The sequence below is a fragment of the Chrysemys picta genome, chromosome 6 (assembly GCF_011386835.1).
Source record: "Chrysemys picta bellii isolate R12L10 chromosome 6, ASM1138683v2, whole genome shotgun sequence".
NCBI lineage: Eukaryota > Metazoa > Chordata > Testudines > Emydidae > Chrysemys > Chrysemys picta.
The window spans coordinates 88189140-88214055 of NC_088796.1; the positions used below are offsets into that span (position 1 = coordinate 88189140).

The window sequence follows — 24916 nt, forward strand, 5'->3', positions numbered from 1 at the left end:
TGGTCCACCACTTCCTCGCTAAAGTCCAATTCAATACCTTTCCCTCTGACCACTATAGCATTCACTTCATGAAAATGGACAGTATTAGGGAGACAAAATGAAAATTAAACTGGCTTTAGTGTGATGGCTATGACTGCTTTGTTATACCCTCTTCCCACTCATTTTGTACCCTGGTTGTTCATTTCCTTTCCCCGGATGTACGAACTTTACATTTATCATTGCCAAATTTCCCCTTATTGTTTTCAACTACATGGCTCTGTCATTCTGCAATTTTAAAGCAGTCTTTTATGGGTGCAAAAATGTGGTGATTGTTTTACATTTGCATTTAAGTTTTGTTGGTCAAAAGGCTTTTGGAAATCCATGGAATCTAGTGCTCAGATACAGCTCCCAGAAACATCACACCCTGAAGTTCTCACAGAAGCAGCCTGTGGACCACTTGGAAGTATTCTTAGTACCATGTCTGAGAACCACTGCTGAAAAGAATTAGACCACTGAAAAAGTGAGGCACAGAGAGATGAAGCAACTTGCTGAAGATCATACAGAAAGTCAAGAGCAGAACCAATAATTCTCTAACCCCTAAGCAATGGTCGCTCTTTGTGCCACAGTGCATTTTAACAACATTTAAACATAAAATGAAGAAGGTGTTGTAAGTATTTAAATTGTATATGGGTGGTCTATGTATGCAGTATGTATTTGTTGTTTCAAATAGTTCCCTATTTTCACTAGATATTCTTTTGATAGGGATAATTTTTTTTAGTAGTCGTCTTGGCAGGACATTCATCCAGTAAAAGGAAAACAAACCTATGTAGGTGCTTGTAGAGATATACCTCAGCCTTCATTAGCTGCTCCTCTTGGACTAACACTAGAGTCCTGGAATATAAAGCCCCTAACAGCAGTAGTTTTAGAATGTTAAGTGTTCCTTTAATGCAGTGATCCCCACGGTTGCCCTCCTCCCCTCACCGGAGCCAGGGCTGGGAGCTGTGGCTTCCAGGGGGAGGCACAGACAGAGGTAAAGGGGCCAAGGCTGGGGGTACGTCTAGGGCCAGGAGCGAAGTGGCGGCCGGGGGCCAAGGCTGGGGGAGGGGCCAGGAGCAGAGCCATGGCCGGGGGTGGAGCTGGAGTCGGAGCTGGGGCCAGGAGAAGAGCCATGACTGGGGGTGAGTGCTTAACTACACTGCCAGTTAAGAAGTTTTTCCTAATGTCCAACCTAAATCACCCTTGCTGCAATTTAAGCCATTGCTTCTTGTCCTGGCCTCAGAGGTTAATGAGAACAATTTTTCTCCCTCTGCCTTGTAACAACCTTTTATGTACTTGAAAACTGTTATGTCCCCCTCTCAGTCTTCTCTTCTCCTCTCCAGACTAAACAAACCCAATTTTTTCAATCTTTCCTCAAAGGTCATGTTTTCTAGACCTTTAATCATTTTTGTTGCTCTCCTCTGGACTCTCTCCAAGTTGTCCACATCTTTCCTGAAATGCGGCACCCAGAACGGGACATAGTACTCCAGTTGCAGCCTTATCAGTGTGGAGTAGAGGGGAAGAATTACTTCTTGTGTCTGGCTTACAACATTCCTGCTAATACACCCCAGAATGATGTTTGCCCCCCCCCCCTTTTTTTTTTTTTTGCAACAGTGTTACACTGTTGACTCATATTTAGCCTATGATCCAATAACCCCCAGATCCCTTTCCACAAGACTGCATGAACTTTGGGGGCTTTGTTGTTGGTTTACAGGGTTTTTTTTTTTCAGTTTGTTTTGATTTGGAGGGGGGATACATACATACTATACTATATATAGGGGAGAACTCAATTCCATCCCATCTGCCCTCTTTAAAGATAACTGACTTTTCCATGTATTGGTCCAATTTATAAAGAAAAAACAGTGAGTCCTTGTGGCACCTTAGAGCAGCGGCGGCTCCAGGCACCAGCGCAGCAAGCGCTGTACAAAGTACTTTTGTAGTGCTAACAAGGCCAATGCAATCAAGGTGGACATTGCCCATTTCCAACAGTTGACAAGAAGGTGCAAGTATCAGCAGAGGGAAAATTACTTTTTGTAGCGACCCATTCACTCCCAGTCTTTATTCAGGCCTAATTTGATGGTATCCAGTTTGCAAATTAATTCCAGTTCTGCAGTTTCTCGTTGAAGTCTGTTTCTGAAGTTTTTTACTTTTTGTACTTTTCCCTCTCTTGATATTCACCCCCTCTTGTCAACTGTTGAGAATAGGCCACTTCCACCTTAATTGAATTGGCCTTGTTAGCACTGACTCCCCACTTGGTAAGGCAACTCCCATCTTTTCATGTGCTGTAATATTTATACTGCTTACTGTATTTTTCACTCCATGCATCCGATGAAGTGGGTTTTAGCCCACGAAAGCTTATGTCCAAATAAATTGGTTAGTCTCTAAGGTGCCACAAGGACTCCTTGTTGTTTTTGCTGATACAGACTAACACGGCTACCACTCTGAAATTTATAAAGAGTAATTCACTTGGGGAAAATAAACTAAGTCTGTAAAATCACAGCCCCAAACATAGTTTTACAACATATTAAGCAACTGAAAGCATGGGGTTAAGAAGGGAAACACATGTAGCCTTCATAATAGCAGTTGCTATAACCACTCTCTCCCACCCTCCCCCACTAAAAAATAGCTCCCTGTTAGACAAGAGGTTTCTGAGGAAGCAGAATTCCTCTGCCATACAAAGGCCTGGGTTGTAGCCTGAGCTAATAAAACCTTTTTGTTTCCTTTGTTACAAGTGGTTCACTCTTGATTTCAACAATAAAACCTTTGGGGAGAAAAAAAATGCTACTGAAAGACTTTTGTTGCTGGACCAGCTGGCCCACACCATCAGCTCAAAGCCTCATGAAAGGGGCAAAAAAATCATTAGCTGCTCTCTTTTATGGCTCTAGTGAAAAGATATATACATGAAATTACAGGGGTGCATGTTGGGATCATCTTCATACAGTGCAGGAGCAACAGAGGCAAGAGTGTACTGCTGCTTCAAATGCTATGGTTGGGGGGGAAGGTCAGGGAAGGCAAACGCAAGAAACACTTCCTTCCCCCTTATGTCCTTTGATATTTTTGTTTCTAAAAATTTTGGAAAAAAAAATCACTTGTGTACATAATTACAGACAAGGCTACCTTGTTTGGGAGGTGGGGAAGGAATCTACCTGAATGTTTTGCCAAGATCACAGAATCTTAGTCTTTAAACCAAATTTTGGTCATTACTCTTGCAATTAATGCCACATTTCAAATGCATAGACTTACTAAAGCAATTAAGATTTGATCCATTACAGTGTATAACAGTGTTTTCAAACCGTGGGTTGCGACCCACTACTGGGTCACGGCATGTAAGGCACTGACTGGATCACCTTGCTCTGGTCAGCACCGCCAACCAGAATGTTAGAAGTCCCATTGGCGGTGCTGCCCAGCTAAGGCAGGCTAGTGCCTACCTTTTCCGACACTGCGCTGCACCCAGGAAGTGGCCAGCAGCAGGTCTGGCTTCTACGCAGGGGGGCCACAGTACTCAATGCGCTGCCCCCGCCCAAGCACCGGCTCCACACTCTCATTGGCTGGGATCCAGCCAATCGGAACTGGGGGGGAGGGGATGCAGTGTCTGCAGGCGAGAGTTGCGTGAAGCCACTTGCACGCCTCCGTCTAGGAGCCGGACCTGCTGCTGGCCGCTTCCGGTGCACAGCGCAGTTTGCGGTGCCAGTACAGGCAGGAAACCTCCCTCTGCAACCCGGCTGTGCCGCTGACTGGGAGCCACCGGAGATAAAGCCGCACTCCAACCCCGTACCCCAATCCCCTGCCCCAGCCCTGAACCCACTCCCCCCAAAGCCAGAACCCCTTCCTGAACCCCAAACCCCTCATCCCCGGCTCCAGCCCAGAGCCCTGATCCCTTCCCGCACCCCAAACCTCTGCCTCAGCCCTGAGCCCCCTCCAATACCCTGAACCCCTCATTCCCAGCCCCACCCCACAGCCCTCACCCCCACACCTCAAGCCTCTGCCCCAGCCCTGAGCCCCTTCCACAACCCAAGCCCCTCATCCCTAGCTCTGTTGGGTGGCGGGCATCAACAATTTTCTTCAACTGGGTCCCCAGAAAAAAACGTTTGAAAACCACTGGTTTTGTATAATACATACAAGTACTTTCTACTTTTAGGCCACTACATTTGAGTTACAGAAATTAACTCAGATTCCATAGTGATAATGGCTACATAAGTACCTAGATCAGCAAGAGGCTTGAAGTATTCAGATTTAGTTTGAAGTTGTTAATTTTTATACAGTCTTTAGTTTCAATGTATATTTCCTAGCTATGATATTAAATAGTAATATCCCACTCTCCCCCAAAAAAGTGACTATAATAAAAATATTGTGGGAGTTTTAGTGAATAAAGCACCCTTTAATGACATTTTCTACTTGGTAGCTACCTTGACCCACTGAAAATTATAACAGTTCATATCGAAGTAGATCTCTAGATGTTTATTTGCTATCTAGTATGATTAGAGGAAAATATTGTCTGTATGGATGTTTTTATGATTCTAAGTTAATTCATAAACATGTTTCGTGAACTACATGGTTGAGATTTTCAAAGCCTATCGGGGATTTAGACATACAACTCCCACTGACGCCAATGGAGTTTGTGTGGCTAACCTTGTGGTTGGTTTATCCATTCTAATTATTGTAAAAAGCTCTAAAATGAGGACTAGTGAAGCCAAAGGAACACACGGGATAACTTAGAAATAGGTCATTGTACTATAGATGAAGAAACCACCTGTTATGTTTACTAGATAATAACAACCAATCCAAGGGCAAAATCTCCCCAAATCACACTAGGGATCTCTGCTGAATTTCCCAAACTCATATTACACACAAATTCCAGTAATACAGTGGGAGTTCTGTACTCATTTTATACATAGAATTCACAGTAAAGGTCTACAATATGGACTAGAAAGGGAGAATATTGCCGTAAATCAAGATACAAGTTTTTTAAAGTTTATCCCATAAAAATTTACACTTCAGAAACCAGAAATCCAAAAACCTGCCTGGATTTATTTTAGTAGGCATTTTCTTTAGAAAGAAGTGACAACTTATACTTTTTAAAAGGATATGGTCTTTTATTCACTAATCTAGATAAGAAAGACAATTTCCTAGAAATTCACAATTATTTTTATATACAACCAGAACAAAAGGATCCGAGTTAAAATGTATGTAAATTTTAACTACATGGATATGTATAAATATTTAAATCTTTATTATTCAACAGCTTTTGTGTATCTCTCCTAAAATATTTGTCAGTGTTGTACATTATAAGAATCCCTCGGGTTTGGCAATCTTTTATTACTGTTTTCTGGTGCAGCTACTGATATATCCTGTACCAGCAATGGTTTCCCTCAGATGGATCACATTTTTGGGGAACTAATGTGTTCCTCTTTATGTGGGCAAATGCCATAGGAAAACCAAACCCACTTTGGATTATACCAGCTAAAGTCACCTGTACAAGCAAGAAGAGACACTTGTCACTGTTTTTGAAACAAACTATCTTAACCGATATAGAAGGCAAGACAAAGATTAACAAAATCCTTCCAAACCAAAGCATATTTCTTATTTCTCCATAGACTCTCATCAAAGCATAATAATTGATGGTATCCATATATCCTTTCAGAGCAATATAAAGGATGTGTTTTCCAAGTACAAAATAGAAAGTAATAAAGCAAGAATTAATAGGATTCAAAAGCACAGACGTTTCCAATGTACTGCTATTTTAATAAAAAATGTAATCCTCCCAAGTGATCTTGCTTTGGAAAGCATATGGCATTTACAATACACAAACCAGTAACACCTTTTAAAAGAATGTACAGTATCTTAATTAAAAATACTTTGACTTTAGGTGCCTAAAAGTAGCACAGCATATTTCATTTGATCCAAAATGTTGTACATGACAATTTAGAAAAACAAAGAAAAAAAATCACATTTCTGCCTCATAAATATTACATGTATAAAAGCCACCATATTAGGAGCAAGTTGACCATTTTTTGCACTAGAGAGTGATCCCCAAACTGTAGAGGACATGGAGGAACATTTGAGAGGGCACTGCGGGTACCAGGCCAGCCCCCACAAGGGGCAGGGAGAGAGCACCACCAAGCCCCCCTACGGCCCCTGATGCTAGCGACTGCTTCCTACCTGCTCAAGCCAGCCATGCGGGCGCCTCTTGATGACCTTATCAACCCACCTACGATACTCCACAGAGCCCCACCCACAGGCATGATCACATCCCTCCCCCAAATTCTGTCCTATTCAGGTTCAGCCCCAGCCCCACAGCTGTCCGGGCCTGTGCTGTGAGTGGTGGATGGAGTTTGTTTCGCTAGAATCCCTGCTGGGTTGGGAGGGACCTCAGACCAGATGCCAGGTGCCAACCAGCAGCGCAGATGCAGTGTGCTGGATGTTTGTAGCTCACGCAGGGGTTCTCAAACGTCACTGAACCATGACCCCCTTCTGACAACAAAAATTGCTACATGACCCCAAGAGGCAAAGAAAGGTTTAGTGATTTGCCCAAGTTGATGCTGCAAGCCAGCATCAGAACATTGGCCTTAGAGTTAGGAGTTCTAACTGCAAACAACACTCCATACCTTACATACCAAAGGTTTTGTTCTCAAAATGGTTAGAAAGAAAAAATGCATGTACTGAAAAATCCAAGCAGCTATCATGATATCTCTCAAAAATATCACTGCTTTATATTCTCAGGAACCATTCCAGTTAAATGACAGCTACTGCACTGTGTGCATCTACAGTGTGTGTACTTCAATAAGGCTTCCCACAGCGGTCTCTGCACTTCATGCAGTTTACTGCTCTTTATAGCTCAGCTACTGAAAAAAATTAAGGTGGCCTTCACATCATGCTGAAATCTTTTTTGAAGTTTGTGCTGCCTCGTTGGCATTCACAGAAAGTCCTAAGGCCAAATTTTCTACTGATGTAAACTGGTGAAGCTCCGTCAACTTCAGTGGAGCTGTGCCAATTCACACCAGGCGAAAATATGGTCAACAATGTACACTTAGCAGTTCTGCACACTAGTACTTCCTACAGTGTTTACATTTCACCCTGAGAGGAAGCTGTTCTAACTAAATGACCTCAAGTTCAGTCATTTGGAATTAATTTTTCCCAGATGTTCTCCAGGATCCTTTCCTTCAAACCCATAGCACTTCAGCAGGTGACATGGATTCCCACAGAGTTCCAAAGGAAATGCTGCAGGACCTGTCACATTGGGTGATGGGGCACATCGAGCATCAGAGGACTGATTGTAAATGGCTAATTAAATCCCCTCCAATGGGAGTCTGGAGACAAACAAAATGAACAGGAACAACTCATGGTGATCTGGAGTTTGAGAATAATTCATCTATCACTACCAGGCTCTGTTTTGATGAGTCTTTTCAATCATGTTAAGATAACAGGATGGAGAAACACACCCTCCTTTTTGCCCATCAAGACAGGGCCCTAATGTTGCTATGTGAGATAGCCAAAACTTACTGAAACAAGGGTAGGATAGAAAAAATGAAAACCTCTCCAAATCATTAATTGAATGTTTCATTCACTCACTCACTTTGACAACCAATGGAAACCCTAGGAGCAAACAATCACTCATTATCTGCTGGCACACGCATCCCATCCCTTCACCGCAAAGCACTTTTGTTCGTTTCCGGAGTTATCACTTCACTCTCAGCTGCCTAGGGATGTTTCTAATTGGCAAGTTGTTGATTTTCATTAGTTCTGTCAACCCAGCTCCACAAAGGAACATAGGTGTTGTGATGCTGAATGCTGTGATGCCTAATTTTAGGCACCCAGAAAAATCACAGGAACAACACTGCAATCCACAAAGCCTGAGTTTGGCACTCCTTATGATGCAATCCACAAAACTACATGTGCTAGGTGGTGAGCCATGTAAGCTGGCCAATGAGAGATGCCAAGGACAGGGATGTGTCCTAAACCCTTCCCCTCTCTTGGAGATCGACACTAAGCTGCAGTGAGACGCTTATTTCTGCTTGAGCTCAGGGATACCAAGTTGTCTCATCGTAGTCCACAAACAAGCTCGATGCACTGAATCAAAAGCCTGATGGAAGTCTATACAAAGCCCTGCTCTAGCTTATTAAATTCCTTCATCTTCTTGAAAAGCTATCTCAAGGTAAAGATCTGGTCAAGGGTGGAACAATCAGGTATAAAGCCACACACAGTATCCTGGCCTTTGCCACGAAGTGCATCGTTTTCTTTCCTGCCCGAACCCAGAAGGGACTGCCTGTGCACGTAGTACAAGTGGGTGGCTGCTCCTGGAGGAAAAGATTCTTAGATTGGAGGTGCAAGCAGATATGCTATTGAGACTTAGGGTATGTCTACACTACGAAATTAGGTCGAATTTATAGAAGCCGGTTTTATAGATATCGGTTTTATACAGCTGATTGTGTGTGTCCCCACATAAAATGCTCTAAGTGCATGAAGTCGGTGGACCGCGTCCACAGTACCGAGGCTAGCGTCGACTTCTGGAGCGTTGCACTGTGGGTAGCTACCCCACAGTTCCCACAGTCTCCGCCGCCCATTGGAATTCTGGGTTGAGATCCTAATGCCTGATGATGCAAAACAGTGTCGCGGAGGATTCTGGGTACATGTCGTCAGGCCCCTCCCCCTCCGTCAGAGCAACGGCAGACAATCGATTCGCGCCTTTTTACCTGGGCTACCTATGCAGACAACATACCATGGCAAGCATGGAGCCTGCTCAGCTCAGATCACTGTCTTGGAACATTGGGGAAGTTCCAGATGACTGAAAGAAAGCTAATGTTCTGTCAATATTTAAAAGGGGTAAAGGAGATGGCCTCGGTAAGTATATGCCTGTTAGTCTGATATCAATCCCAAACAAGATAATAGAGCAGCTGATACTGGAGATGATTAATAAAAAATTAAAGGAGAATCATAATTAATGCCAATGAACATGGGTTTATGCAAAATAGATCCTTTCAAAATAACATGGTATCTATTTTATAAGATTACAAGTTTGGTTGATAAAGGTAATGGTGCTAATAAAATAGACTTCTGGAAGGTGTTTGGCTTGATACCACACATTTTGATTAAAAAAAATAGAACATATAAAAGTAACATGGCACACAGTAAATGGATTAAAAGATGCCTAACTGATAGGTGTCCAAATGTTATTGTAAACAGGAAATCATCATTGACTAGGTGCGCTTCTAGTGGGGTCCCTGAGGAATCAGTTTTTTTGGCAGTATTTAACATTTTTGTCAATGACCTGGAAGAAAACATTAAATCATCACAGATAAAGTTTGCAGATTACACAAAAATTAGGGGAGTAGTAAATAATGAAGAGCACAGGTCAGTGATACAGAGCGATCTGGATCAGCTAGTAAGCTGGGTGCAGCATTTTAATATATCTAAACATGAAAGCATGCAGCTAGGAACAAAGTATGTAGGCTATACAATGAGGGATTCTATCCTGGGAAGCAGTGACTCGAAAAAAGATTTGGGGGTGGTGGAGAATCAGCAGAACATGAGCTTCCAGTGCAAATCCAGTGGTCAGAAAGGCAAATTTATTTATTTATTTTTATATTTATTTTAAAATGTGATCCTAGGATGCATAAATGGGAATCTCAAGTAGAAGTAGAGAGGTTATTTTATCTCTGTATTTGGCACTGGTGTGACCGCTACTGGAATGCTATGTCCATTTCTGGTGTCCACAATTCAAGAAGAACATTGATAAATTGGAGGGAGTTGAAGGAAAAGCCATGATAAAGATTAAAGGATTAGAAAACATACCTTATGAGTTAGACTCAAGGAGCTCAATCTATTTATCTTAACAAAGAGAATATTATGGGGTGACTTGATTACAGTCTACAAGTACCTATGCTGGGAACAAAGTACCTATATTGGGATCAAATATTTGATAGTGGACTCTTCAGTCTAGCAGAGAAAGTTGATGGCTTGAAGTTGAAGCTAGACAAATTCAGACTGGAAATGATGTGTACATTTTAACTGTGAGGGTAATTAACCATTTGAACAATTTACCAAGGATTCATGGTGGATCCTCCATCACTGGCAATTTTTAAATCAAGATTGGATGTTTTTCTAAAAGATATGCTCTAGCAATTATTTTGGGGAAGTTCTCTGGCCTGTGTATACAGGAGGTCAGACTGGATGATCACAATGGTCCCTTCTGGCCTTGGAATCTATGAAACATGGAAGTGAAGGCTTTCTCCGGGACCAACAGCATAATACCTCTATAGTTGCTACATTTGGCTTTAGTGCCCTTTTTGAAGAGAGGCAGATTAATACCCATTATACACAAATAATGTAAATATATATATAGTTAATTTAATAATTTCCTTTAGAACTATGATTGTTTATAGTATCAAGTGTTCCATCATTAACAAATATTAAAAGCAAGTGACCTAGCCACTTATCAAAATGTACTGTACTGTACACTGTTTAGGCCCAGGAACAGAAAAAGTATTGCAGATCAGAACTGAATAATTAGCATGTAGGGGGATCTAGAGCAGGGGTCGGCAACCTCTGGCATGCGGCTCGCCAGGGTAAGCGCCTTGGCGGGCCGGGCCAGTTTATTTACCTGCTGACGCGGCAGGTTCGGCCGATCGCAGCCCCCACTGGCCGCGGTTCGTCGTTCCAGGCCAATAGGGGTGGCAGGAAGCCGCAGCCAGCACATCCCTCGCCTGTGCCGCTTCCCGCCGGCCCTATTGGCCTGGGACAGCGAACCGCAGCCAGTGGGGGTCACGATTGGCCAAACCTGCTGCGTCAGCAGGTAAATAAACTGGCCCGGCCCGCCAGGGTGCTTACCCTGGCGAGCCGCGTGCCAGAGGCTGCCGACCCCTGATCTAGAGAGTACTTTGTATGACAGATATGCAATGCTCTGACTAAACATCACTAAATCAAATTAATCCTTGCCGAATTAAGTTTAATGCCTTGAGGTCCATTGTATAAAAATGAAAATGTTATGTGTTATTGTGAGATTGTATATAACTTCTCTACAGGAGGGGGTATCCTAATACAAATTTTTAGTTATCAGGCCTTCACCCTAGGGAGGGGACCCATTGCCTGGCTGATTACCTATTCCTGATCTCTTAAAAAGTTCTCTAGAGAGCTGCAGACAAAGACAGGATGTTGGGATAAATAACCTGGTGGTGAACTGACTCAAAGTTTTTGTTCTGATCCAGCACACAGACAGGACTGCTGATCCACAGAGGATCCTAGTCCTTAGGGAAGGGTTGGAAGGACTTTGGCCTACTAAGGACACATAAGAGTTTCTTGTTCTAAGCAAAGAGTGTGATGAACTTCAAATCACAGGAAAACCCTGGATGGGGTTTTGAAAGAGTGCTCCTTCCAGAGCCCATGTTGGAGGGGATGATCTCTGGTAAGCTTATTAGCATGCAGGTAGGCTCTTCTATTGTTCCTCTGTAGTGCTTTTACCTTAAAAATAAAATATGCTTGCTTAGAAAGAACTGTGTAGTAATTTACAACTGGGCAATTATGCTGGGGCAGTTACAACTGGGGCAATTAAGTAAGCTGCAAGCAGTCTCTGAAGATACTTGTCCCAGTTGTAAATTTGTAATAATTGCCCCAGTTGTAAAGTACGCTAGGGCAATTCAGAGAAGCAGTCTCTGAAGATAAAGTGAAGTGGGCCTGCTTAGGCAGAGCGTATTTTGTTGGGAATAACACAGTGAAAGCAGGGAATTGTTCAGCCTGGAAGTACCCTGGTCTCCACCTAAGAGAGGTGACAGACAGGGGAGACCGAAGCCTATGAGTGGGTACCCTTGCTGGTCCACTGAAGGGAAATACAGGTGTAGTTGCCCTGAACTATGTAGTCTGGCAAATTATGCTAAAGTAGCTTGGGCTGCATAATTATGAGAAGGTGGTTGTGGATGGAAATCCTTTTGAGGCTGTAAATTTCCCAGCTCTATATCCTTCAAAGAAATATGTCATCAACCCTGAAGCACACAACAGTCTGAACAATAGTGCAGAAATCTTCATTCAGCAGCTCGAGAGATGTCTCAACCTACCACCTAGTACTCAGCTTTCCTTTTCTAAGCAAGCTAATCAAGAAGCTGGCAAAAAAACAGTCCTCATAGTCACCTGTCAGATGCCAGTTTCTTGGAACTCTCTCAGCAGAGAACACAGTATCAAGACAGCTTTGGTTGTTTTGCCAGATGGCCTCTTCCTGTCCATAGACAACAGACCATAGAGCCATCTCATCCTGCTGGATGCATCTCTGCAACATTTGATTTCATTGATCATCAAATACTCCTGGTCCCATGGGTGAAGAGAAATCCTCTGTAATGGCTCAAGTCATTTCTCTCAGACCAAAATTAAGTCCTTATGGGCAACTGTTCCTGTTCCTCCTCCTCCAGAGCTCTCACCCTACAGAGTCCCACAAAGCTCAACCTTTTACATCATCTTACTCAACATCTACAAGAAGCCATCAAGAGAGCTGGTGGGACAACACGGTCCGAAGTGTGAACAATATGTGGATTACGCAAGAATCACTATAATTCCTTTAGCTCTAGAAAACGTTATCTTTCAATTTTCTCAGTGCCTAAATAATATAAACATCGGACTCGAGAGCGGTTTGAAACAATGTAAGGTAACTTGAAAGTGATGCTGGTAGGGAGAGTGAAGCACTTTGAAAAATTCACCCCAAAAATGGTGGAGGTACCTGCCCTCCGAGTATAAAAATTGATTCTCAGGAGTCATAACTTGCAAAGAAGCTGAACATAGACTATAGAACCCACTCCCAGAAAAGATAAGAATGACCACTAATCTCACTGCATTGAGAACTAAATGCAAAGCCTATTGCATTGGCTTAGCTTTTCCTCAATAAATTTGCCATCCACATCCACACACACCAATAGAATACAGCTATTTACTCCTACGGGCTGGGAAGGGGAAGATCGAGCGAGATGGTTAGTTTAGTTTTGAAATACTTATGAAATGCTCAGATATTATGCTAATTGATCCCATATATGAACCTAGATATTCAGATATATACCCTGTGGGCCTCAGAGCTGGAAGTGTGTGTACATTTCTTAACAAATAATGCAGTTTCCTTTATTTATTTATTTATTAAACTTAAAGCAGCATTTTGAACTGACTGTGAGGACTCCGCCATAAGCTTTTACAATTGGCAGAATTGTGCATTGGAAGAAGCTCACAAAGTCTTTACTATACATCCCTTTCATTCTGTCTGACTGTTCCATGTAATCATTCCCTCACTCCCTTGAACTCCAAAGTGGATTAAAAAGAGTAAGAACACCTAAGATTAGTGTAAAAAAAAAAAGCCTCCAAAGTGTAACATTTCTTTCACTAGTGTGTAATGCCCTGATTTAGCATATATCTTGTGGAATCATAGACTTTAAGGCCAGAAAGGACTATTATGATAATCTAGTCTGATCTCCTTCATAACACATGGAATATCAAAAATAGAAATTCCATCATGTGGAACCTTAACATCTCAGAAAAGACTTCTTAATGGGGATTCAAATTATTCACTATTTACTGATAAAAGTCACACTACCAAAAAAATAACACTTTTTCCAAAGGTGTTGACAGGAACAACAAAAAAGGCATATTACATAATATACATATAATCCGGGGATTCTGAATGAATTAACAGACTGTAATTCCTAAATTATTAGATGCTGAAAATGCTTAAAGATAATTGTCCTTGAATTTACAACAAGGTCTAGGTTTTGTCCTAATACCTCAAACTCTTATGATGTGTTAATTATCTCCACAGAGGTAATATACATGCAAACAAGTGTATAAATGTATTATTCTTGTGAAGCTTTCCTAGAATTACATTAAATTTACAAGAATTACATCAATTAAGTGTAACTGTTTGATTTCTAACCTTTATCTATTTATACTGAATATTTCTTTTCTTCAAAGGGTTCTACCAACAGTATAAAGTAATGCTGTCGTCCAATCCCATACTTCTATCTGTATATTTAATTATATCCATCTGAAAGAAAAGAAATAACATTATTACATTAAGTCTAATTTAAGTAGTTCACTTCTGACTGGTACAAATGTAATTAATTGTTTCCATGATTTATCAGATTATTTATGAAGTGAACCTTGCCAAATCTTTACTAGTAGCTCCATTCATAAATAATTTCAACATTTTTTATTTTATACACATTTTAAAAGACCATAGCACTGATGGATTATTGTATATGGGCTTTAAAGATTTATCCTAAATTATATACTGTGTGACTGTAACAATTTAAAAAGGTGACATAAATTTCTTCCTTTAACAACAATAAATCTATTAGCACGAATAGTCATCTGTATGTATTTTACAAAACATGTGTTTTCTTGCTAAAGATTGTGTGGGTGAGTTTTAGTTAATGAGAGTGATTTAGAACATGGCATGAGTTGGGTACAGTGCCAGCAGATACTACACAGTCTGTTTGAGCCAATAACAGCTTTGGCAATGTGGCTCATTTGTAATTCACATCATCTCAGCTGTTCCAGTCCTGGGCTTCTGGAGAAGGGACTGTCAGTTATGCAGAAGTGCATGATGGTACTAATTTGTCTATTTAAGAATTTTGACAAGGAACAGGTGCCCATCACAACTCTCTGGAGGAGAACAGGTGCATCCTACACAGTGCTAAGCCATTCTCAGATAAGATCTTGTTTGTTTGTCATCAGTACCATATATGATCCATGGTTTTGAAGGATGCAGAGAGATCTAGCAATATCAACAAAGAATCTGATTTGTTGCTTAAGAGCAGAAGAAGGTAGTCCCTTAGTGCCATGAACAATGGGCAGTATTCCTCAGGGCCATTTTGGTGTCACTGCCGGGTCTGAAACATGACTGTGATATATATATAGAATTTTTGACAGATATTGCTGGAGCTTGGGATCTCAATAACTTTACCAAAGAAATTGGGATTGGAGAGTGGGTGGCATTCAGTGAGGCTGTTTTAAGGGTTGGCTTCTCCAAGGTCTGAGTACTGCATTCATTGGGATAACTGACAGTTTGCCTTTTTGAGGGAGGCACAGGTTATCTCAGTTATCAAGGGGACTAGGTGTTTCTCAGTGGACTTCACTTCTCAAGAAGGACAGTGGGTCAGTTTTAGAGATGCATGAAACACTTCTGGCTCACCTTTAGCAAGCTGGTGCAGTTGTGTTTGAGAGGTACACAAAGGATTCAGTTGTGTCCTATATGTCCTTCATATGTCCTTTTAGCTTTCTTTATGGCTGCTGAGTATATATTGTGACAAAGTCAGACCTGACAGATCTAAAAGGGTGGTTGAAGGCAGGTATATCAGTCTTAAAGCCCTTTTCCTATGAACAGAAAGAAGTTACCTCAGATTAATTATGGTCACCAGAGTCAAACACGTGATCTCTAAAAAACTGATCCCAGTTAGGAGAGAGAGGGTAGAGGAGGGGTGAGAAGCAAGCTGCAAAAGAGCTGTGTGCAACAAGGGGAAAAGGCTCCTCCCAGGTAAAGAGTTGTTTTTCTCTATAAGGGAAATCTTGTGTTTATTTCTGTTGGGGGAGGGGACGTGGGTTCCCAACACAGTGTGGGTTAGAGAGTGTTGCTGGCAATTGGTAGCAGCATAAGAGGAAGCAGGGCCGGTTCTAGTGTTCTTGTCGTCCCAAGCGCACACACACACAAAAAGCCACGATTGCGATCAGCGGCAATTCGGCGGCAGGTCCTTCGCTCCGAGAGGGAGTGACAGCCCCGCCGCCGAATTGCCACTGAACGTGCCACCCCCCTCTTCATTGGCCGCCCCAGGCACCTGCTTGCTACGCTGGTACCTGGAGCTGGCCCTGAAAGGAAGTACTCCAGTGGGACTTAGGAAATTTGTCTGTTTGTTTAAAGAAACCTCTAGGCCAATCCTAGGGCCTGCTCCGTAAATAAGGCAACTTTAAAAATTAAAAATCCTTATAGGACTGATTTTCTCCAGGTCCCAACACCAGAGGGAGAAATGCTAAGTTTTGCGATGATGAAAGAGTTGTGTCGCCACAATGTGAAGTTGCATCTTGAGAATTTCAAGGGTTGCCAAGTGGATCTTGCCCCATACGCACTTCATTCAGCTGGTTTTTTGCTTCACTAGGTAGAGTTCATCAGAAAAATCCCAGTAATTTACAGAAATGGTATGAGGGAAGGGGTTTTGAGGAGCAATCAATGGCTTCAGTCAGTAGTTGGTTGTCGTGTTCTGCTAGTTTGTCAACTTCTTCCGGACATTTTCTAGAAGCTTCATTCACTGAAATGGAAATGATTGATTCATTTAATCTTTATCATGAGAAGGTGATGGTCTCTGCAAGAGGACAGATTGTTGTCCACTCTACCTGATCTAATGCCAAAGATGAGCTCTGGTGTGTGTTCAGTTTTGTGGGTGATGCTGAAGACAACTTGAGAAAAATATATGGTAAGTAGGAAATAGCGAATTATGTTGTTAGATATGTGGGCTATGTGGATGTTCAGATCTCTCAGGACAATGACTCTTGAGAAGTCCATTATGATGTTAAATAGGAGCTCTGTTATTTCTTCCAGGAATCTCACTGGCCTTCATTGGATTTCTCACCAGATTATCTGTACATCAAGGATATTCTTGTGTTTATTTCATCCCTGGATTCACATATTAGGACTGTACATACAGATGACTTAATTTTCAAGCTGGGACTCTTCTTGCATTTGAGATCTAATGAGAAAGTATGGCCACATTGCCTTCTTGCCTCGTGTATGATGCAGACAAAGACCCACCGCAGACAGTGAGGAGACCACCAAGCTAATCTTCATTTATGAGCTAACAAAAACAAAATTTGAGATTATGGGCCAAATTCAATCCCGGACTAAACACGATCTTTCATTGGATTTCTACCCAGATCAGAGCTGTACTTGGTCCTAGATCTACAGAGATGAAAGACCAGTAAATAATCCATTGTGACATCTAGACACCAAAAAGTGACATGTCTTGAGGTGATTTGGTATATATTATACACTAAGTGTGCATGTGATAGAACCTGTTGACCCAATATAAAGATATATACTGTAACTAAGAACAATATTGATAGATATAAATTTACCATATGGGTGTTTATATATACACTCACAATTTATCCTCACTGTACCATATGCCACCACCACATGATTTACTAACATTCAGATAGATCTAGAGAAAAAAGCACACAGCCAGCCAATTAAAATCTGACACTTACATAACGGTTTGTACAGCTGCACTGCATCAAAATTTACAACACTTTTCCCCTCTGTAGTGCAGTCAACCATAACAAATGCTAACATGACACAATTCCACTCACAAATAAAAGTAAGGACTAACATTTTGATTTGAACCTAGCATAGTCATCAAACAGCTTTGCAATTTATTATACTGAGCTGTTCCAGTATCAGAAAGAAATCAATAAAAAAGGAAAAGGAAAAAGGAAAGATTTTATGTGATACAAATAAAACAGGCTATAGAGCAGAGTGGTGAAAACTATTTATTTCATTCATTGAGGATGCTTGTACAAGTTGCTTACTGTTCCATTCCCATTTACCAGTTGTAAGTTTTCTGGCCTTCACTCTCTTTCACTATTATATTGTAACTTTTGGTAAATAAGGTTCAAATCTTTCCTATTTTAAGGTTTAATTCTCCTTCTAACTTTTATATATCAAACTAACTTTCCCCTCACCCCGGCAAACATACACACACTTTAAGGCTATTTTAAATATTTAGTACAGGCAAATGTAAACAGTCAAATAAATGAAATCTACAGAACTACGTATCTAAAAGATTCAAAGCCCCAAATTACTATCTAACATTACTTCAAATTATTAGACGTGGTGCAGTAGGAGTCTAATTTACCATATTTGAATACAAAAATCCTTCAGAAGTACACCGCTACCTCGATATAACGCGACCCGATATAACATGAATTCAGATATAACGCGGTAAAGCAGTGCTCTGCGGGGGGGGGGGGGGGGCTGTGCACTCCGGTAGATCAAAGCAAGTTCAATATAAAGTGGTTTCACCTATAACGCGGTAAGATTTTTTGGCTCCCGAGGACAGCATTATATCAAGGTAGAGGTGTATTAGATTTGTCAGTATTTTTCCACTCTATGTTGGATTGTAACTGAATCCTGCTACTTTAATTCCAGTGCTTTGCATGGTGTGGTCCTTTCCTAAATTTGGCTTTAAGTTGTGATGTTACCACACATTAGCTGCCACTTGCTAACTAACATGTTTTAAAAGTCTAGTCTAGACAAGGCACCCTACCTTTAACATGTACTAAACTAGTCAAGTACTAACATCATACTTTTATTCCTAGTCTAGATAAATGTAAGGCAAATATGGTGTACAAGTGTGATAGTCTTTGCTCATGGGGAGCATTGCCTAGCAGTCAGGGATTAGGCCCTTCAACCTGCAGAGTGGGTTTTTGGTGGGAGAACCTGGGCCCTCCCATTGCACTGGGCCCCATGAAGGTGACATAAGGGTCTGACACCCAGGAGCACATTAAGGCTGCCTTTCCTGGGCCACTTCCTACCACTCAGCTATTGTCCAAAATTCATAATCTACCCGAGGAGGCTGTGAAGGGGGTCAGCTCACCACTTGGCATCTCTTTACAGCCAGGCATGGCATGGTAGCTCTCTCTCTCTTGGGGAGGCCTCCTCTTGTGTCTTGGCCCTCTGGCCAGGTCAGTCCCAAGTCTCTCCCCTTCCAGGATAGTCCATAAACAAAACACAGGAGCTGCAAGCTAGAAGTCTTTTCTCTTCCCTGGTCTGTTCACAAGGATGCTCTTCTGCTTCTTTTCAACTCCTCTTCCAGTCTGCTTCTTTTGAAAGTGTGATGGCGCCAGGCTAGCTGAGCCCAAAGCAGCTCAACTGCTTGCTGCCCAGTGTGGGGTTTGTATACCCCATCACAACAGGGTACACATGTAGTCACAGAATCATAGAATCATAGAATATCAGGGTTGGAAGGGACCTCAAGAGGTCATCTAGTCCAACCCCCTGCTCAAAGCAGGACCAATTCCCAACTAAATCATCCCAGCCAGGGCTTTGTCAAGCCGGGCCTTAAAAACCTCCAAGGAAGGAGACTCCACCACCTCCCTAGGTAACGCATTCCAGTGCTTCACCACCCTCCAAGTGAAATAGTGTTTCCTAACATCCAACCTGGACCTCCCCCACTGCAACTTGAGACCATTGCTCCTTGTTCTGTCATCTGCCACCACTGAGAACAGCCGAGCTCCATCCTCTTTGGAACCCCCCTTCAGGTAGTTGAAGGCTGCTATCAAATCCCCCCATCATTCTTCTCTTCTGGAGACTAAACAATCCCAGTTCCCTCAGCCTCTCCTCATAAGTCGTGTGCTCCAGCCCCCTAATCATTTTTGTTGCCCTCCGCTGGACTCTCTCCAATTTTTCCACATCCTTCTTGTAGTGTGGGGCCCAAAACTGGACACAGTACTCCAGATGAGGCCTCACTAATGTCGAATAAAGGGGAACGATCACATTCCTTGATCTGCTGGCAATGCCCCTACTTATACAGCCCAAAATGCCATTAGCCTTCTTGGCAACAAGAGCACACTGTTGACTCATATCCAGCTTCTTGTCCACTGTGACCCCTAGGTCCTTTTCTGCAGACCCCTTTTAGTATCACTTGAGCTGCTGGAAAAGGGCAACAGCTGTCATAGCAATGCATTAATTTCTACATATTGATACTGCAGTAGCACACAAAGGATCTGAGACCCATTTTGCTAGGTGCTCTACAAACAATACAAAGACACTGTCTTTGATCCAAAGATCTTGCCATAAAGACGACAAGTAATATACAACAACATCTGGGGGACAGAGAGACACAATCATATCACTTGTATATATGTGTAGTGAGGAGGCGCGGCCTCCCACCCTTCAGAAGGGGAGAGACCTGAAATCACCCCCTGGTGGGCAGAACCAGGCCACGTGTGGCACCCAGCCGGAAGCAGTGGGGTGGGACAGGAAGTGGGTTTATAAAAGGTCAGACTCCTAGCTCAGTAGGGAGGAGTTCTTCCAGGTCCGGGCTCTGGCAGCAAGGAGGAGACAGCTGCCCGACCAGAGGAGTTACCTGAATTGCTGGAGACCAGCAATGCCAACGAACTGCCGGGGCTGCCATTTGCTGTTTACCCAGGGGAGACTGAGGATGACTCCAGAACCCAAGCTGGGCAGGGTATGAAGGAGCCCAGGGATGCCGAATAGGGTTTGGCTGTGGCACTATTGTGAACTGGCCAGCGTGTTGCGGGTGGATCCCCGCTGACCTAGTGGCGAACTACCCTGCCACTAATAGGGCCCTGGGCTGGGACGCAGTGGAGTGGGAGGGCCTGCATCCCCCTACCCCAGGCACCCCAACAGTGGAGGGTGGCCACCTCCCCACTAATAGGCCAGGAGGCCTGAATTGGTCTGGCGCCCGCTGGAGCTAATGCGCCAGACGCATTTGCTGTAGCTCCCAGTTGGGAGCTAATTCCCCACCCTGAACTGCTGGGGTGTATCGCAAGGACTCAGCCTGAGATATAACCTGTGAACCGCCCTGATTGAAGGACGGAAAGACTAATTAAGGCCTGTGCTGATTGCTGGCCAAGCCTGCTAACTGCTCTGATAGAGGGACTTGGCAGAAGGATTAACTGCTAATTGGACTAATCACCAGAATGGTGGCTGCTGGCCAGGAGCCCAGCTCTGAAGGCAGAGCCACCACCAGCAGCAGCACAGAAGTAAGAATGGCATGCCACCCTTATTTCTGCGCTGCTGCTGGCGTGGCACTGCCTTCAAAGTTGGGAGCCCAGCCAATAGCCACCGCTCTCCAGCTGCCCAACTCTGAAGGCAGCACTGAAGTAAGGGTGGCAATACTGCAACCTCCCTAAAATAATCCTGCTACCCTCCCCCTGCAACTCCCTTTTGGGTCAGAACCCCCAATTTGGGAAACCTGCCCGGTGAAATCTGTATAGTATAGGGTTAAAGCACACAAGAGACCAGATTTCACAGTCCGTGACGCATTTTTCACGGCCGTGAATTTGGTAGGGCCATATTAATGATACAGACAAGTATCGTTTACATATAAGCAATACAAAATGCTCACGGAATTTACTACTGATTGCAGTAACCTGAAGAAAAGCTCTGTGTAAGCTCAAAAGATTGTCTCTTTCACCCACAGAAGTTGGTCCAGTAAAAGATATTACCTCCTGTCCTACAGATTTTACTAGTCCATTCAGGGATATAACACAAAATTTTCTATACTTGACTATTAACTACATGCTGAAGTTTTAAAATTTAGATACATTTAGAATTTTTACACATACAAATGAACATGGGACTTTGTGCACACATGTTGGAATTTTTTACATTCCTCAATCATGCCAGGAAATAAAATTTTCAACAAATGACTAGAAGAGGTTAAAAAGTATTTTGAATAATGATGTTACTGAACATTACCTGACAACCTCTGGCATATTTCTAGCTTGTACTTCAGCATCAGAAAAGAAAAAAATTTGCTTTACCAAATAATTCAGTCCACTTTAGAGTTTGAATTAGTTCTGTTTTCACAGCACAGGGGTAAGATCAAATGTGTTGTTCAATATAACAGTGCTATTGTATTAAGACCAGAGATAGGCCAAGGGAGCAGTGTTTAAATCAGATTAAGGTTAGACTCGGGTTCAGGTTTGAATCCTGGTAAAACAGGTTATCATCACATGCTTAAATCAATAATGTGGATCAAATTCAGTCCTCGTGTAATTAGATGCAACTCCCACTGACTTCAGTTGAAAGCTCCAAATATCTGCTTACACCCAGTCTGAATCTGGTCTTGTAGCCATCATAGTATTGAATTTTCAGCTGAAAATACCACTGTACAATCCTAAGAACCAGTTTGACACAGTCATTCAAAGCTCCCAATACCACATGTATTAACTTTTATGATATACACAAAATTAATTTGTCATAATTCTAAGCCGAAGTGTAGATGGTGCCCACCTGCTGTAATGTGTACTCTCTTATTCATCTATTTTTCCCTATAAGCAATGACATTGTGATAAGTTCATTATTTTCCTTTTTCCCTTACATCTTTCATGTAAATTAAACTTCTCCAAAATAAGCCCTGTAGATAGAATGAAACAACTCCTTCATTAATCTATGACATTGCTGATGTGAATTTAAGCAGAGCCTCTGGAGGATAAAGAAGCACAGGGTTAAAGACTGTTACCCCACTACAACTCCATTAACCTGTCACATACTTTCTTCTGTATTTCCTTTCCTGTCATTATTGATGAGTTGCAAGGCATTTCTGTGTAAACAGAAGATAGCTGTCTCCTCTCTAATTGATCATCATATCTGATTTGGGGAGCATCAAAATCTAGACTTTGCATGCTCCATCTTTTCCTCATATGGAATGACACTCATGAGGAAGGAAAAGTTACTGAAAAAAGCTGGGGGATTTTTTTTTTGTCACATTTTCCCATCAGTTTTACAGGGATGGAGACTTCTTGGCAGGGGAAATGGTGAGGCTGCATCGGTTGGGGACAGCCAGGAAGCACAGACCTGTGTCATGTTATGGTTCCTCAACCAGACCTACAAAGCAATTTTCTTTCCAGATGCTCCCCCAACACATCTGGTGGCATAGTTAGCTACTGTGCCCCCCAATACCATCCTTTGCATGGAGAATTAATGCTAGTCTGCACCACATTAACCTCTGCAGTTAATTAATGCAGACCATTATGTCATGGTGGACTTTAGATACCTTTGCAGGGAGCATGCTGTATAGACTGGCTGCTTCTCCACTAGATACCTGCTTTTACTCAATGAGCCCCTAACATAACAAACGCATGTGAGGCCATATTGTGAACCCCTTATTCCCACTAGTGAGTTGTTTGTATTGATGTCAATGGGATTATTCCTGCAAGTAGCTGCTCACTATTGGGAATAAAGGGTTCATTGCCTGGTCAATAGAGAGGTGCATCTCGCAAAGCTGCCACTGCCTTGGTTTTGCCCCCATCCAGCTCTCTTTTTTATATATTATAGCTACCTTCCACTGATGTGAAAGAAGCATTGTGGCTTATATCACAGTTATTTATATGCCACTGATTTTTTTTAAACATATTTAATCATATGACCTTATTTTTGTGCCTTTGAACTTCCTTTCTCTTATTGACCCTGTAATCCATTTTTCATCTGTCTCTATCATTTGCTTTATTTATTTTGTTTTTGGTCTTTGTAATTGCAAATGACAGGGAAAGGAATACAGAAAAAGTACCCACTTTGAGAGATTTGGTTAATAAAACTTTCTGGAAAGCTTACCTGAGAGTTGCAATGGATTTTTAAAAGGATTTCTGAAAAAAATTTAGACTTTTTCCTGTTTCTGGAGATGTAATTGGCAGACACCGTTTGAATAAGGAATGTCTGAATGCCAATTATAATTCAAAGAGGTAATGATGAATTGGTCTCTCTCAGCTTTCATTTTCTGTTTCGCTGCTTTTAGGAAGTACACTTCTCGCTTGGCACATGCTTATTATTTCTGATCAATTGCAGCAAGAAGGGAATGGGGTCTTGGAGACAGAGCTCTGAACAGTGTCAAACTGGCCTGTTAAGCAGCTGCACCAGAGGGCTGCAGATAAATGTTTTCACTAGAGAATGATTCAATTACTCATCCTGTGGTGAGCAACGCTGATGTGAAGTAAACTTGAGTTAATGGCTATGATCGTAATTTTTAACCCTTCTACTTCTCTCTTACATAAAGACCATTGCAGAGGGAATAAGAGTATAAAACAAGGTGCACTACTAGGGGTTAAATGGATTACAGAACAGAGATAAGTGATCATTCTGAATATCACTCAACTGCTTTACTGTAAAAATGAAGGCAATATTTGCACAGAGATTTACCGTAGCTCTTTAAAATTTTATGACTGACTATGCAGTCCTTGTTATGCATTCCCAGGATTAACTGGGATCAGCTATGGGGATGTTCTTAGCATTTCATATCGTGACCTTTTGACTTTCATAATTGCATAAGAATAAAGAAAACTGGCATTTGCACAATAACATGTGCAATAATTGTTGCCTCCGTTATTCTTCCTTTTTAATTTCACTGAAAGATTAAATGTGAAACTGACTGCTCAGGGATATGGTCAATCATGCTATGAACTATAGATTTTCTGTTACTAGAGAATGTGGATAGAGCTTTTTGCCACTAATTTACTGTCCTGACATTCATTTAGGAATGTAAAGTTAAACAAACAAAATCTAAGCCTCCCCCCACCACTTTTTTTTTTTAAGTCTATAACTGTTCTATTACTAAGCATTCTACTCTGGTATTTGGGTTCTTATACCAATCCCATCACTGTGGTAACCATAAACCGCTGCACTCTAATACAGAAATTTGAGAAGTAAGTGATTTTGAAACCTTCAGTGTTATATGCTCATGATTTTTGGGGTGGGGAGGAAGGGGGAGTCTTAACATTTGCACATAAGAAAAAATTGCAGTGTCTATAACATAGAAGATCTTCAAACATAATATTTTGGATTTGTAAATTACACATTAATCTGTGGCAGATAATGCTAGCTGCCATCTCCATGTAGTCTTTGTCCTTTTTATGTAATTAACAAACATACAGACATCAGATGTTAACCCTTTCCTAGTTGGTTCTTCAACCAGATGCAGGGAAAACCAACCAACATTTCATTTCATTTCATTTTGTTTCATTGAAATCAATGGATAATTAAAAGTTCAAGAAAAATGAAGATGTTAAAATAACATCTCTTAATCTTCCAGAGTTCTACTCCCTGTTTCTATGCACCGTCTATTTGCTTACTTTTCTAAGTAAAATGAGTTTTCACTGCTTTTTATTCTTAGCACTGCACACAATTCTGCTCTGGGCGAATGAGCTGGCATCT

General features: G+C 41.9%; 1 protein-coding gene across 19 annotated transcripts in view; it reads right to left on the bottom strand.

The window, feature by feature from the left end:
- Positions 1-24916, bottom strand: part of AOPEP (aminopeptidase O (putative)) — a 410457-nt gene that overhangs the window by 361350 nt on the left and 24191 nt on the right. For 15 of the 19 annotated variants that reach the window (XR_010588857.1, XR_010588861.1, XR_010588856.1 and 12 more), the window contains one exon: positions 13907-14017. The exons of 1 other annotated variant lie outside the window; for it this stretch is intronic. The gene's annotated coding sequence lies outside the window, so the exon portion shown is untranslated. Of the gene's footprint in view, positions 1-13906; positions 14018-15166; positions 15349-17124; positions 17968-24916 lie in introns of those variants that run through there. 3 more of the 19 variants (XR_010588858.1, XR_010588862.1, XM_065550412.1) reach the window with 3 other exon arrangements.